The sequence below is a fragment of the Coloeus monedula genome (assembly GCF_965178545.1).
Source record: "Coloeus monedula genome assembly, contig: HAP1_SCAFFOLD_68, whole genome shotgun sequence".
Taxonomy (NCBI): domain Eukaryota; kingdom Metazoa; phylum Chordata; class Aves; order Passeriformes; family Corvidae; genus Coloeus; species Coloeus monedula.
Genome location: NW_028120823.1, coordinates 1,196,809 through 1,211,498, shown reverse-complemented (window position 1 = coordinate 1,211,498; position 14,690 = coordinate 1,196,809).

Sequence of the window (14,690 nt, the reverse complement as noted above, 5' to 3'; positions counted from 1 at the left end):
CCTGACAGGCCCAGGCCAAACCCAAGCACCCCCCTCACTGCTCCAGCCCCAGGTTCAGGGAAATATTGATACGGCTTAGAAATACTCTCCTTCCCTGAAACTCAGTCCCTCCCTGCGCATCCCCGGAGAGGATTTACTCCGTCCTTTGTTCCCGACAGCACCTCTCCAGCACAAGTCCCACTTCACACAGACACTGACTAAGCAGACCTAAGGCAATGGTTCCAGCAGCAGCTGCAATCCCGAGCTCCCTGTCTCCTGCACAGCTCATCCAAGCACTCCCAGCAATCTCACCTCGGCCCAGACACCCTCTGTCCTCAGAGGGAAACGCAACCCGATGGCACGCAGCTCTGGCACCACATTCCCTCTTCCCTTCTCCCTTTTTCCAGCACACCAGGCTGCTGGCAATGGCATTCCCATGGCAGTTCATCCCAGCACAGAGAAGAGGAGCCTGTGACTTACCCACACCATGGGCAGGACAAGGGGGGCCCTAGCTGACAGGGACGGGTTCTTCTAGCACAGAGGTTTCTGAGCCCAGAAAGGAGCCTTGCTTTGGCTTCCCTGACTTATTCAGCAGCCCTCTGGAAACACGTGGCAGGGAGGGAAGCTGCTTTTCCTGACACCATTCAGCTGCCAAAACCAGTAACCCCTCCACAGTGCTCCTGCAGCCTTGCCTGGCCCTGGGGCCATAGAGCAGGAGCCTTGTGGGCATGAACCTGCCCCTGATTCATCCCCTGAGCAAAACCCGCTAGTGAAAGGTGGTGAGAGCAACCAGGGCAGGGGTGGTAAGCAAATCTGGGACCCCTTAGGAGAGGCCTGTGCCACCAGAAATGTAGAATGGTGTCTTTCAGTTGAAGGGGACATACAGTGTTCATCTAACCCAGTTGCCTCACCAAACACGCTATCTGACATACAAAATAATAAGCAGAAACCTTATTTCTGATATTTCCTCACTTCTAAGTCGCAGAACTTGCAACTAAACCTACTCCATCTGAAAATCTGCGAATGTCATTTATTAGATTATTTGTAATCGTCCTCGCTGCTGAAGGGTTAACATGGTGTCCTTACATCCTGATGCTTATCAATAATTAAGGACACAGCAGAATTCTTCACTAAAATCTACTGTAGTCTTTTCCAGAACTGATTTCTAATCCTTTCCAAGACAGCTGCACAATTTATTATTAAAAAAAAAAGTGCTGAACCATATTTCACAACTTGCCAGCTGCCTGCCAGGGCAGAGGGGTGCATGGCTCTGGCAGGGAGGGCACAGCCTCAGCACCAGCCTGCTTGGAGAACCTAGCTCTGCTCAGTGCCTCAAGCAGCAGTGCCTCAGGAAGGACCCTTTCCCAGCCCATCCAAAAGGACATAGGCACTTACTGGTCTGGCCACAGGGAGGGGGTGAGTGCTGCAACGGGGAGGCTCCTGCACAAGTTTGGAGTGGGCAAAGAAGGCACAACTGAGAAGGAATGGCCACCTCAGCCCCTCTCCTTCATTACAGCTCTGCACCTTCCCCTACCTGTAGGTCATAGGGAGAGGTGACAATGGGCACTGAGGGAATTAGTTGGCTGAGCAAGCTGGTGGGCAGAAGGTCCAAGAAGCTGACTTGCAAAAAAACCCCAAAACCTAGAACAGTTCATCGTGATTAACCACATATCAGAAATGCCTTCCTCTCTAATGGTAAAGCCACTGACACACTTCTTCTTCTCTTGCTTTGTCATTTATCTCGTAAATCAACCCATCTGCTTTCAAACCAAACGTGCCAAGTAAATATGAAGATTATTAGGAAGCCTTTTTATTTCCCTAGAGCAAATTAAACAGCTGGAGGTTACATTTTTTTTAACATTGCCAAGCTGTTACCAGGCGTAACAAAAGGCAGTTGGCTGCACACACAGCCCCGCAATGTTTCACTGGGCTGATGCAGCAAAATCAAGGAACTTGTGCCTTGCACCCAGCTGCAAATGCCAGAGACGCACCGCTGATTTTATGGCAACTGTCACACCAGGAGAGCTGATCCTCCCAGACAGTGGAAGTACACAATTAGGTCACATTAAACATCGAGAAAATGCCACAGCAGTTCCACATGCCCACTACAAGGGAGTGACACTGGAAAACAGTTCCTAGCTGGCAAGAGCCATCCCAGCATCAGTGCATAATAAACTGCTAAAAGTTTACAGATGAAGTCTGAGGGTGCAGAAGCGTGAGCAATCACCCAAACAGAGGGATTCGTAACATTTTCCCACAAGGCAGAGAAGTAAGACAGGCAAGCACCAAAGCCTGGTTTATTCCCCCTGGGAAGCCACCGCTACCTCCTGTTCACAGAAACAGAGGGGCTGGGTACAGCATTCCTTCAGGAGGGTTTCCTTTAGGGCCAGAATAACAAGATGAAGCAGTGGTGCTCACAGCAGAAGCTTCAGACTTGTGTAGGCTTTTTTTCCATGTACAACACCAAGCTCCTAGCCCTACCACAGGAGCAAAAGTGTTTGCAGTGTCCTGACCATTGCACCCACACACTACAGAGTACGTCCTTGGCCAGAGGTGGACTAGCGAGAAAAGCACAGCCCACTCTGCTTACAGAAAGCCTTTTGCATCCTGTCAGCACCACCTACGTTCAGCTTAGTCCAGTCTTGCACACCTGAAATCAAAGGTAGTTACGAAAGGCAGCTGTTGTCACAGATAACAGACATTCTGTTGCACAATTATTTGGTGCTCGCCACAAATTGCACCGAAACAACTTCTATGCCATTGCCACAACAGTGGTAATTCTTTAAAACATGAATAAAAGGGCTCTGTACAGGAGGGCAATGCTGCATGGGGAGAGAACACACCACACCATGTAAACTTCAACACTGTGAGAAGTGTCAGTCTATGTCTTTTTACTCCCATATACTCCCATGTATCTTGAAACTACTTGTGGAGTCTACTGATTACAAAAGCATGCTTAATTTTGCCTGTGATCAAAGACACGGCCATGATGCAGCAGCAAGCAGTGCACCTCAGGGAAACGTCACACAGTTTTTGGGATGGTAAGTGGGCAGCACAGCTTTCTCAGCACATGAATTAACACCTCAATTCTTTAAAAGTTTCCATTTTACCAGTTTCTTCACCAGCACTAGTTGTCGTGATCAGCAGTCCTGTTGCAATATCTCCTCTGCATGCATCCTCACAGAGCATCCCCATGGTTCGCTCCCCAACACAAGAGCAAGGCTATTCTTTACACTTTTAGGTCAGCCCTTTAGCACAGGCCAAGAGCAGCAGCTCATCCCAAAAGCAGCTGTCAGAAAGGCACAGGCAGATACGCATGCAGGAAGTAACCTCCTGAGGTACTGCTGCTGCACTGCCCGTGACCAGGTCTGAGAGCAAAGCCACGCACCAGCACATGCTAAGAACCAAGCTGAGGGCTTAGAGGAAACAACCAACCTCCAGGATATTTTGAATTGTGAAACTTAATTTAAGCTACAGCCCAGAACAAAGAAGTTATGACACCCTCATAAACCAGATTTAGTCTGCTCTGTCATGGCACAAGATTACAATGTCACACTTTCACAGAATGGTTAAAGATTGGAAAGGGACCACTGGAGGTCACCTAGTTCCCAGACATGCAAGGGTCCCCCAAAGCAGCTTATTGAGGATTGTGTCCAGATACCTTCTGAATACCTCCAAAGAGGGAGACTCCACAACTTCTCTAGGCAATCTGTTCCAGTGCTTGGGCATCCACACAGTGAAGCTCTTGCTCATGTACATCAGTTTCTGCCCGCTGCCTTTTGTACTATCGTTGGGCAAAACCCAACCAGAGCCTGGCTCCATCCTCTTGGCACTCTCCCTTCAGATACTGATAGACTTTGATGAGGTTCCCTCTCTGTCGTCTCTTCTCGAGGCTGACCAGGGCCAGCACCCTCTGCCTTTCCTCACACATGAGATTCTCCTTAATCATCTTTGTCACTCTAAGCCGGACCCTCTCCAGAGGCTCCATGTCTCTCCTGTCCTGAGGAGCCCAGAACTGCACACAGCACTCCAGATGCGGCCTCAGCAGGGCCGAGCGAAGGCGCGGGGTCCGTCCCTCCCGGGGAGGCTCCGGCAGCCTGTGTGAGGGCCGGGCAGGAGCGGGGCGCGCCGGCCGCTCCCTCTCGCGGCCGCGGGGCCGCGCTGGGCTCGCAGCGCTGCGGCTGCCGGGCCCTCGCTCCCGGCAGGGCCCGGCCTGGGCCCCACCGCCCGTGCGGGAGCACCGGCCGCCGGACCCGCCTCCCGGGACACAGCCCCGCTCCCGCCCGACCCCGGCCCCGCTTACAGCACCTCGAGCCCTAAGTGACAGCTGGGCTTCGCAGGACCGAGCGCCATGGAAAAAGGGAATCCAGCCGAAATACGCACGCCTCACACTCCCAAGCTGTAGGGTGGGCTCTGATGAGAGCAAGAGCTCATCAAGACAGGCCCAGCCTAACCTGGGGGAGACCTGGGACAGAGGAGCTTGAATGTCCCATACCTGGGAAAGCAACAAAAAGCCTTAACCCAAAATTATTTAAGTAGTTCATATTCAGCATAAGTTTTCCTCCCTAATTCCCCATGCCCTCCCCACGACCCCAGCCAGCCTGGGTTTTGTAGAGTAATTTTAGGGCTCCGTGTTTCTGACCAGATCTCATCTACTGTGACATGTGACAGAGCCCAGCGAGTGGAAGGCTCCAGCCCACAGATCCCCAAGAAAATCTAAGATTTCCTTGCTGCTCATGCAGTTTTCTCAGACTGTTTGTCAAAAGTTATTGGTGGCTATTTTTTAAATGAAAGGAGTAGAGAGAAAATAGCTTTGAGGCATATTGGGCTAGCATATTGTTCAGACTCTGTACAGGAACAATAAAGCTTTTAGGATCCTTTGATTGACATATATAATGAAGGTAGCTGTCAAACCTTTGTGCAGCAATTTTATTTTGTATTGACAAGCTATTTCACTGGCCAGGGTTTTGCATAAAAGGAATCATTCACATTGTTGTGGTGCTGCTATTTACAGAGCCTAGAGGACAGTGGCATCACTACAATATAAAGATTAATATTCAAATTTCTTTTGAAATACATAACTCTGTATGCAACCTATCCTACGTGCACATCTTCATACAGGGAGAAAGGCATTGTTCTGCAGAGAGAAGGGGGCCTGGAGCTGCTGGGGGTTGTTGTTCATTCACTGATTCATCATGTAGCTTTTGAAAAGCCACTTAGTCACTCTGCAGTTGAATGTTTCTCTCTGGGGAGCAGAGAACAAAGCCTCAACACAAACTGCCATCACTGTTACCAGTCAGTGGCAGAGCTCACAGAGCCAGCATGGGGTCAAGGGGCTGCTCTGAGCAGCCCTTGTGTGCACAAAGCCCAGGACAGCTGTGCTCCTCCCAAAGAAGCTTCTTTCTCCTGCCAAAGCAGTGGCAGGGTCAGCTTGGGCTACCTAAGACAGCAGTTGCTGCTTGCCCACTACCTTTCTTTGATTATGAACAATAACTTGCCAAGAAATCACTAGCCTCAGAGAAAACAGGCAGAAAGCAAACGAGAGGGCAAAGCAAAACATAAAGGAGAGGGGGGAAAAAAAATCCACATAAGCAAGGATGACTCTCACACTATTTGCTATGCAGTCAAGCCCACAAGTGGGTTGTGTATCTGAAGGTGGAAATACAAAGACGTGTCCTGTTCCCTGGGGAAAGGTAAGCAACTTCTCAAATGATCTTTAGAGGCTATTATCAGTCTCGCACTAGCACTGACATACCCTGTGCCCAAAGCCACAGCATGCACACACTGTATCCATAAAAAGAGATATTCATAGCTCTGCAGCTCATAGAAGTGCTGTGCCCGTGCTCTGGTACCAGTTTCATTTAAAACAAAACAAAACAAAAAAAAGTTTGAGTTGCAAGTGAGGGCATGGAAGAACTTGCACGGCAAGAATTTGGAAAGAGCATGGTAATCCAGCTTGGTCAATGGGCACACAATTTTTTAAGAGTGTACCACGTTTGTTTGTTCAGTCATTCCTATATTCATTTTCAAGTCCAGAGACAGCAGCTTCATGTCTAGCCCCAAAATAACAGCACTGTCTGAGACAAAACCAGCTTGGTCAGGGGTACCAGAGCTTTTCCCAGCCCGTTTATGTAATAAAGCATTATATACAACTGTTAGAAAACATACCAGTTTAAAAATCTTTTATCTATGACTTTAGCCAGGTTTGCTCATCTTTGCCCCAGGGGAAGGGAACTGAAGCTTCTTTCCAGGGCATTGTTTCTCTAGGTGAGGCCTGATGGGCTTAGCATTTCAACAGACTGGGAGTAGCCCCAACAAGATAAAGCCATCGATGGAACATCAACAGAACCAACAGAACCTCAGTGGCCATCTAGGAACATCTACCCCAGACTCTGCCTCCGGCAAAGACTGATAAGAAATTCAAGCAATGAAGATCTAATTAACATCAGAAGCGAAGAAATCCGGATCTAATAGGAGAGCAGATACTAGGAACTACACAACTTGAGACCAATGAACACTGACCCAATTCGTTTCTGTGAGTTTTGACTGCAAAAAAGATCTGAAAATTCTAGTAAAGATCATGTGTCATGGAATGATTCTCTCTGCACACCCGGGCTATGTGCGGATGAGATGATTTCTGTGGTACATCCTGGCCAGAGAAGAAAGTAGTGCCTTGACTCTCTAACATTAAAAATGTTGTTGGAGGGCTTTTTGTTTTTCCTGCAGTTTCAGTGACACAACCAGGAAGCAGAACAGGAGCTATATGTCCCTGTTACTTGGGTCCTAAAATACAGAGAAAGAAGACAGGGCAGAAAGCAAAGAAGAAAAACAGCTTTGTCCTCATTCACATGATAGCCCTGTAAGGCTTTAACCCAAAAGATGTAACTGTATAGTGAAACATCTATGGGGGACTCTCTTGCCTGGCACAGAGGGGTTCTGCAGATAGACTTCCAGGGTGGGGAAAGAGTACCAAGTCGGCAACACAAATTACTTCAGGCCAAACTCCAATACATAACTAGAGATTCCATAGATACATCCAGCCTTAAGCCCAGGAGCAATACAGGTGGAGAGAACGGAGCCTGGGTGATTAAAACTACCTATTTAAGCAGTTCAAGGCAGCTGGAAGCAGCACTGGTGCCTCTGGGTTTCTCTGTTCATTATTTAAGGTGAACATAAAAACACAGAGTGCAGGAGCCCAAGGATGTTCCTCACTGGCTTCAAGCTGGCAGTTTGCTAAAAGCAGCGCTCCTTGGTTTCCTTGGTTTGCCGACCAGCAGTGCCACCTCCCCTCCCTGCTGCCACGGTGCTCAGCCTTCCCCAGGGTTAACAAAAGGGCACGTTACTCTGCTTCACCAGATTTCAGCTCTGAGAATTTCATTCTGAACAGTTCAGCATCTGCTTTAGCCAAAACAGTTCCGCTATTTCCAGGAATATTATTAAAGGAAAAATATACTGCTTGGCACACGCTACCTAAATTCAGGCAACCTTTTACATGAGGATCTCTAGCTCCGGAAGGGAAATTTTGGAATCTGGCAGAGAGGTGACCTTTGTGGTAGAAATGTGTCTATCCCTATCAAAACCTACCTACCTTTGGCCAGATTACAGAGCAGGGAAATACTGCAGTTAAGGGCACGGTAACGAGTTCTGAGAACTGCAGTTACTTGCTGTTTCTGCTGTGGGCAAGAGGTCCCTGATCTCCTGCAGAGCTGCAGCTTGTGCTCACCCACTGCCTTGGCCAGTTACGGCTGCACAGGTCCTCCATGGCTGGATGACGAAATTACAGAGCCAAGGGTGAGCGGAGAGACCAGCATTCCATCTGACGCCTACATACATTCCCGTAACTTTCGGATACGGGACAGCCCCATCTGCCACACAGCCCAGGGTCAACGTCAGCATCACGAGTGCTGCGCAGGCACGAGGGCACTGCAGGAAACAAACTGCGACCAAAAAACCCAGGGCCATTACAATACATCGATGCACAGCTGGAAGAATTAATGTCAAGCAGACAATGGCATTGCAGACGTCCCCTAATAACGAAGGCTTGAATCTGCTGTCTCAGTAAAACTCTCTAAACGAGGTTTGTGTGCAGCTTATGGGGAGTTTCTGAAAGAAATATAAATATAGGCCATCATTCTGCAAAGCTTCACAAACCCAAACCCTTGCATTCAGGTGCCATCTCTCGGACTTTGCTGCAAAATCAAGGCCATTCACGTTAAAAGCACAGACAAGAACATCTGCTCAAACTGATGTGTTTTAACTGTATTAGTTAATTATCCAGACAACTCTTCTTATGTCATGGAAATGCAGTTTGAACACTGGCAGATAAATGCTCTTGCATTAAAAAGGGAGAAATCAGTATTTGCTGTTGGATGTAAGCAGCCATTAGAAGAAACAGTCCCACCTTTCACCCAAGCATACCTTCTCCCCATCTTCAGCACATTATGCAGTCCTTCTGTGTATCCGTGTGTGGGATCTCAGGACTCATATCCATATACCGAGAACTGGCATGTCATCATCATCCTGGAGAATGATTTCAGTTCATTAAGTGCTGCTAGGAAAAAGATATAATTCCTCTCACCAAAAGCCTCAACAGGCTACAAAGGAAGAGTACAAGGAAAAGTTAACTTCTTTCTTCATTATATGTATGCCCTTTCCTCATGCATAAAGCAGGAGCAACACAGAACTTCTATACATATAAAGAAGTTCTATAGATAGATAGATTATATACTTCAGTACATATATGTACGTAGATAGATATAGATCTATGTATTATTATGTACATACTTCAGGTCTGGTTAAAGCACAGTGGCGAGCAGAGGGGGTCTGTGGTGCTTTCATTCCGTGAGAGAAGAAAACCGTACCTCCTGCAGAAGGCAAACTGTCCGTGCAGACTGCAGAAGGCACTCAACAAACAATTTTGGTTTGTCACTCAAGTGCTTGGTTAATGATTCACCCTGAACAACCAGGCAAGGAAGAAGCGAGCTTGTCCTCCTTCAGTGCACTGGCTGCATTAAGAAGAAAGAGCTCAATGTGGAGCCAGTGCAAGAGAGAAACTTCCCACCTGCACTGCTGCAGGAAACTCTTCCCAGGAGTATGAACTGGGATTATGTATCACAACAGCAGGTATGGCTGGAACTATGGAACCAACCCAGCCACACACGGACCTTGTGATATATTTTTCATTAGCACAACCCAGATCCTTTACGCAGTAGTTGCCTCCCAAATGTGGAAACTGCAAGATAAAAAGCACATTTGGGTGACTTCTTGATGGGTGACTGCAGAGCCACAGGCTCATCTCAGATCTCCCACAGACCCAGCCTTGGAGTGCCTGCAAATTCCTTTTTTCCTCTTATGCTTCTGAATGGTTAAAGGCAGCGTGGCGAGCCATTTTACGGGGGATTTCAAGAAAATGACACGCTTGATGTTTACATGTTTTTGCCCATGAGACAACTTTGATATGCCTTGTGAAACACATGCTTTCACAGAAATCTGAGGAGGAAAACGACATCACCAAGAACAGTAAAATCTTGTTCTGTTTGGAACAGACAATTTTAACAAGACTGTTTTAACGGGAATAGCATTTGGTAGATATTTTTAAATGTTGGCAGCAGGTTTTGCTAGACAAAATTTTATGATATCATTCCTTGGATAGATTGCTAATCTGCAAAAACCCATCATTTGAGACCCATTCTAACATTACAGAAGTCCCTTGATTTCCATGTACACAAGGTCAGGCCATTTATGAGTGTAAAGTGTCCCCAGTACTTAATTTTTCCAGGTGACACCCGGTGCCACTTGGCTGTTTGAAAGACAATTTGAGCCAGTACACTTCCACATAGGACTGCACAGAATGGCCATGTTCTTCTTCCCTTCTAAGAGTTGCATAAGCAGATATAAATGTTTCTGTGTTCAATAACTAAAATTAAGATTCCCTTTGCTTGTAGCCTTCTTCGAGAATGTCACTATTCTGTTTGAGAAACCACATCCTGCTCTGCATCCTATGTGGATTCATTCTGTCAATCCAGGGAGATCAAGTTTAATAATCTCCTGAAAGTCCACAGTAAACATTTCTTTACACACTGGATCAGATCTGATGAACTATACAACTTCACACCAGCCAGGAAAGTGTGTGGGACTGACTTTTTAACCAATGCAGACGTGGGGGTACACTTACAGGCCAACTATAATTTTCCCTAGAGAATGCTGAGCATATATTTTTTCCACTCAGAGCTATTGTTCCATGTTTTCCCAGGACTTCAGAGTATGTCCAGCAGTGACTGGAACCCCCATGCAGTAAACCCACTCAGGCTTACCAGGAAGCTTCTGTGGGAGCCTCAAGTTTCGGTGCAGCTCAGAAGCTGCACGCGCCTAAAGCATCTCCACGGGAACACGAAGCTTCCCTCGTGCATTTCATTTCTTTATCCGAAATATTCTTCCCACTCAGCCACAACCTAGAAAGGAAAAAAAAGGAAAAGAAGGAAGATCAATTAATTTTGACATAAGGAGTCTTGACTATCGCGACACACTGCCAGGTGAAAAAACATCCCTGCCCCTCTAACAAATCCCCCTGATACTGTCTCCATCAAGTATCAATTATTTAAACGCTGTATTAAGGAGAGTAAAGACACAATGCTTGGAATTCTCAACAACGGCTCAGCTTGGCTACTCCAAGCACTTTCCCACCTGGGGAGCTGAGCAGTTCCAGATTTAAACACCACATTTAATACAAATCTGACAGCAATTTGATTTGATTTGGCTGCCAGCATCGGAGCTGCTTCCACACAGACACACGAGGCTGCTCCGAGCTGCCATTTCATCGGCGCCTGGGGACAGGAACAGCACCCGCACCGGCCACCTGGCTCAGCCCGGGCTCCATCCAGCACCCACCGAGAGCCGCTGCGAGCTGAAATCCTCCCGGCCCCTCCTGCCGGGGAAAGCCTGCCTCCGGCTCCGGCTGCCCCCAGCTCCCACCTCCCGGGGAAAGCCTGCCTCCGGCTCCGGCTGCCCCCAGCTCTCACCTGCCGGGGAAAGCCTGCCTCCGGCTCCGGCTGCCCCCAGCTCCCACCTCCCGGGGAAAGCCTGCCTCCGGCTCCGGCTGCCCCCAGCTCTCACCTCCCGGCAAACAGCAGCTCCATCCTTGGTGCCTGCTCCCGGCTGCGGGCAGCCGCCGCCCTTCGGGCAAGCCGATGGCTCGGGCAGCTCCGGTGCCCGCTCTTCCTCGATGCTTTTGCGTTTTCCTGCAGCTCCCCGGGCCGGAGGGAGCGGGGGGCGGCGGCGGCGCGGGGGGGGGGGACGAGAGCCCGGCACGGCACCGCGGGGCGCGGGGACCTCTCGTGGGAGAGGCGCGGCGCGCGCGGCACGGAGGTGTCCCCGCCGATGCCTGCTGGCCGGCGCCCACGCGCCTCCCGCCCGCCCCCGACGCCGCTGACCCCACAGCCCGCAGCAGCCCCAGGTGTGAGCGGCCAGGATGAGGAGGGGGCGGCTCCTGCCAGAGGCCGCTCTCCGAGGGTTCCCCGGGCACAGCTGTGCAGGGAGCTGCTGGTCCAGAGGGGCAATGGGGGCATCCCGAGTGTCCCTCCAGGGACAATGGTCGGAGCATCCGGCAGCAGCTGGGGAGCAGCCGGAGGCACCTGGGCACAGAGCACTGCTCCCAGAAAATGCCCAGGGAAAACCCCTCGTGCCAAGGGGCAGCACCTGAGCAGGCAGGGCAGCATGTGGGGTCCCAGGGAAACATTCCACTTTCCCCTTTCATCTTGGCAGCCCTTCCCCAGTGCCCCCAGAAAAAAAGGGGCATTATGAGGAGAAAAGGGATTTAAACGGAGGGAAAAAAACTTCCTTTTCCATAATTGTCTGTGTTTAAATTGAGGGGGAATCCCCTTCCTCTGCAATTTTAAGGGCATCAGTTGGAGAAAACCCTGCCTTTTCCATGCTCTTAGGGGTATCACTTGACAGGGAATCCCCATTTTCCATTATTCTCCGGTTTAAATAGAAGGGGAAAACCTTGACAATGCTATTTTATTGATTGGAATTGAGCATAACTCCCCCATTTTCATCATCCCAAGGTTTAAATTGAGGGGAAAGCCCGGTTGTCCCTCCTTTATAAGGGTGTGAATTGAGGGAGAAATCCCCCTTTTTCCATCACTGGAGAGACCTGAAGTAAGGAAAACCCCTCTTTTTCCAGTATTTTAGGGGATTCAGAGGAGAGAACCCATTTATTGCTATGGCATCTATTTAAGTAGAGACAAACACTCCCTAGTGTCTCATTTTAAGGGGTTCAATTGAAGGAAGCTCCCCCTTTTTCAGCATTTTAAGAATTTAAATCTGTACTTCAGGGCACTTCTAGCTGGGTACTGGCACCTAATCTCTCACAAGGGAGCAAGCCCAGCACTCACAAAACCTTCCTGCTGCCAGAGAGCCCATTATTTTTTCAGTTTTATTTATAATGAATACATCCCTAATTAGAGACCCCAACAGGAGTTACACCATGTATATTATTACTATTCTTCTCCACCCTCCATAGTCCTGTGACTCAATAGCCACCAATGAACAATTACAGAACTTAACAAGGAATCATGCAACTCATGTGTCTACGCTGCCAAAACAAGAAGCTTTTTTACCCTTTCAGTGGATGCAGCTGTAGTAAAACAGAAGGCATCTACAGAGCCCTTTAGTCACCTAGAATTTAAGGCAGAGCAGCCAAACAGCTGCAGCTCCTCCCAGTGCTTTTATCCCTTATGGTAAAATTGCCTCCTCCCTTTTCCCGGGCATTGTGGGAACGAGAGGCGGGCCCGGCCAGGGGTATATTAACCCCAGCCCTGGGTAAAAAGAGGCTCATTCTTTCTGTGGGGTTAGTTGGGTTGAGGGTGTCTTCTTATTTCCATGAAGGGGGGGGTGGTCATTCAGGTTTTCTCAGTTTTCTTTCAGCAGGTGCTTTTGGCATCTAAAGCAATAGAGGCTTTGAAGACACTGTGAAGAAGATAGCATTGAGTGCATAGTTCGTGATTTTTGGATCGAGTGTTCAAGGTTGTTAAGGTGCTTGGTGCTTTTTGTATTTTTTTTTTCCTTTGCCTTGTTTTTCTTAGAAGCACTGCAATTTCCTGAAATTCCAGATTGTGTCAGTATTACACTCCAAATGTTTCAGCAGGTTCATTGTGCTGCAAGAGGGAGCTACCCTGGGTCAGAGATGACATTGGAGATGGAGGCTTCTGATAGGTAAGTTAAAGACTGCAAGTATGAGTGGGAGTGGGAGCAGGGTCCCAGTTAGTAGCTGACTTGTTGGGATTTGGCTTGTATGCCACTACACTGGTGCATTGATTTTGGTTTTCTTTGTCATAGCTGACTAAGAGGCCAACCTGGTGATCCCAGTGCCTTTGGAGATGGCTGAGGTGGACTCCTTTGCATCCAGTGTGGATTCTCATCACCGGTCATCTGAAAGCTAAGTTGGGGGCCAGGGCCCGGAGAAGGGATGATAGCAGGATAGTGGGTTGGAAATTGCTGGGAGAGATTTAAAAAGTAGTGTAGGGGAAAGGGATGCTCTCCAAGGGGCTTCTTAGGTAAGCTAAAGGGAGTAGCCCTACTTTTGACTGCACCTGTAGGGTGTGCAGCGCAGAGCAGTTCCAGTGTGTGTTGTCTTGTCCGGTGTGTGTTCTGTGTCTTTGGCTTCCCTTGGATCAGATCTCTCTGCCTTTTACCCTTAAGGGGCTCATCATAAGCATTGGCCATCATCTCTAGCTTCTTGATCTTTCGTACTTCTCGGTAGGATGCCAATATCACTTGTTCTTTTACCAGTGGGCTTGGCCACATCTTGGAATCACATCTTGAAAGCATTGAGTCGGATCTCTTCTGAGGCCTTGTTCCCGGCTGTACTGCCATCCATCCTTTCCAGCCTTGAGCTGTAATGTCCTGGGGCTTGTAAGATTGTCAGGATATGGGAGCATTCTAAATGTGGCCTTGTCTCTCACAGCCATCTTGATCATTGTGACTGACAGTTCTTAGAACAGGTCACTGTTCCAGTCTTTTCTTCTGCTCCTTAGAGCCTCTTTCATCCACCATTGCCATACCATCAGTTATCTTTTTTGGCGTCGTCCCTGTCCTTGCTATCGTTCTTCTTGCCGAGAGCTTTTTTTATCATCCTCATGTCACACTGCTTGTAGTATAATGTGTTGTTTGAGTTTGTGTCTAGCCTGGAATTGCTCTGCTCTGTAGAGTAGTCTTGGGGGGGGGGGGGTTAGGTGGAGAAGAAAGGAGACTTTACAGGGAGCCTTTTGCTTTGCTCAGCCACCTGAGCCACGCCTCGGATGGAGTGACTGTGGCCAGTCTGTGTGGTGTTCAGTGGAGATGTGGGAGTGGTGCAGTGGTGTCTTGCAGTTTCATAGTAGTTTGTCCTAAGGCCGACTACTGTGGGATCCTAGGCAGTTTGCTTTGAGGAATGAGAACTTGGGAAAGGCTAAGCTTTCCCTGTCTGTCTGGGTAACTTTGACAAATAATTCTTTTGCAGAGGGAGAGCATGTAAACCTGATATGAATGGAGGAGACCAGAGGAGCACAGCAGCGAGGTGGGTCAGTGCCTGAAGTCCAAGCTACGGCCTGACTTTGGGCTCTATGTTTACCTCACTGTTGGGATTTTCATTTTGAAGATGCAAAGCACTTGGCACAGCAGGGTATTGGCACTGGGGGGACCATGAGCTGGATGAGTATTGATTCCAGCACAGA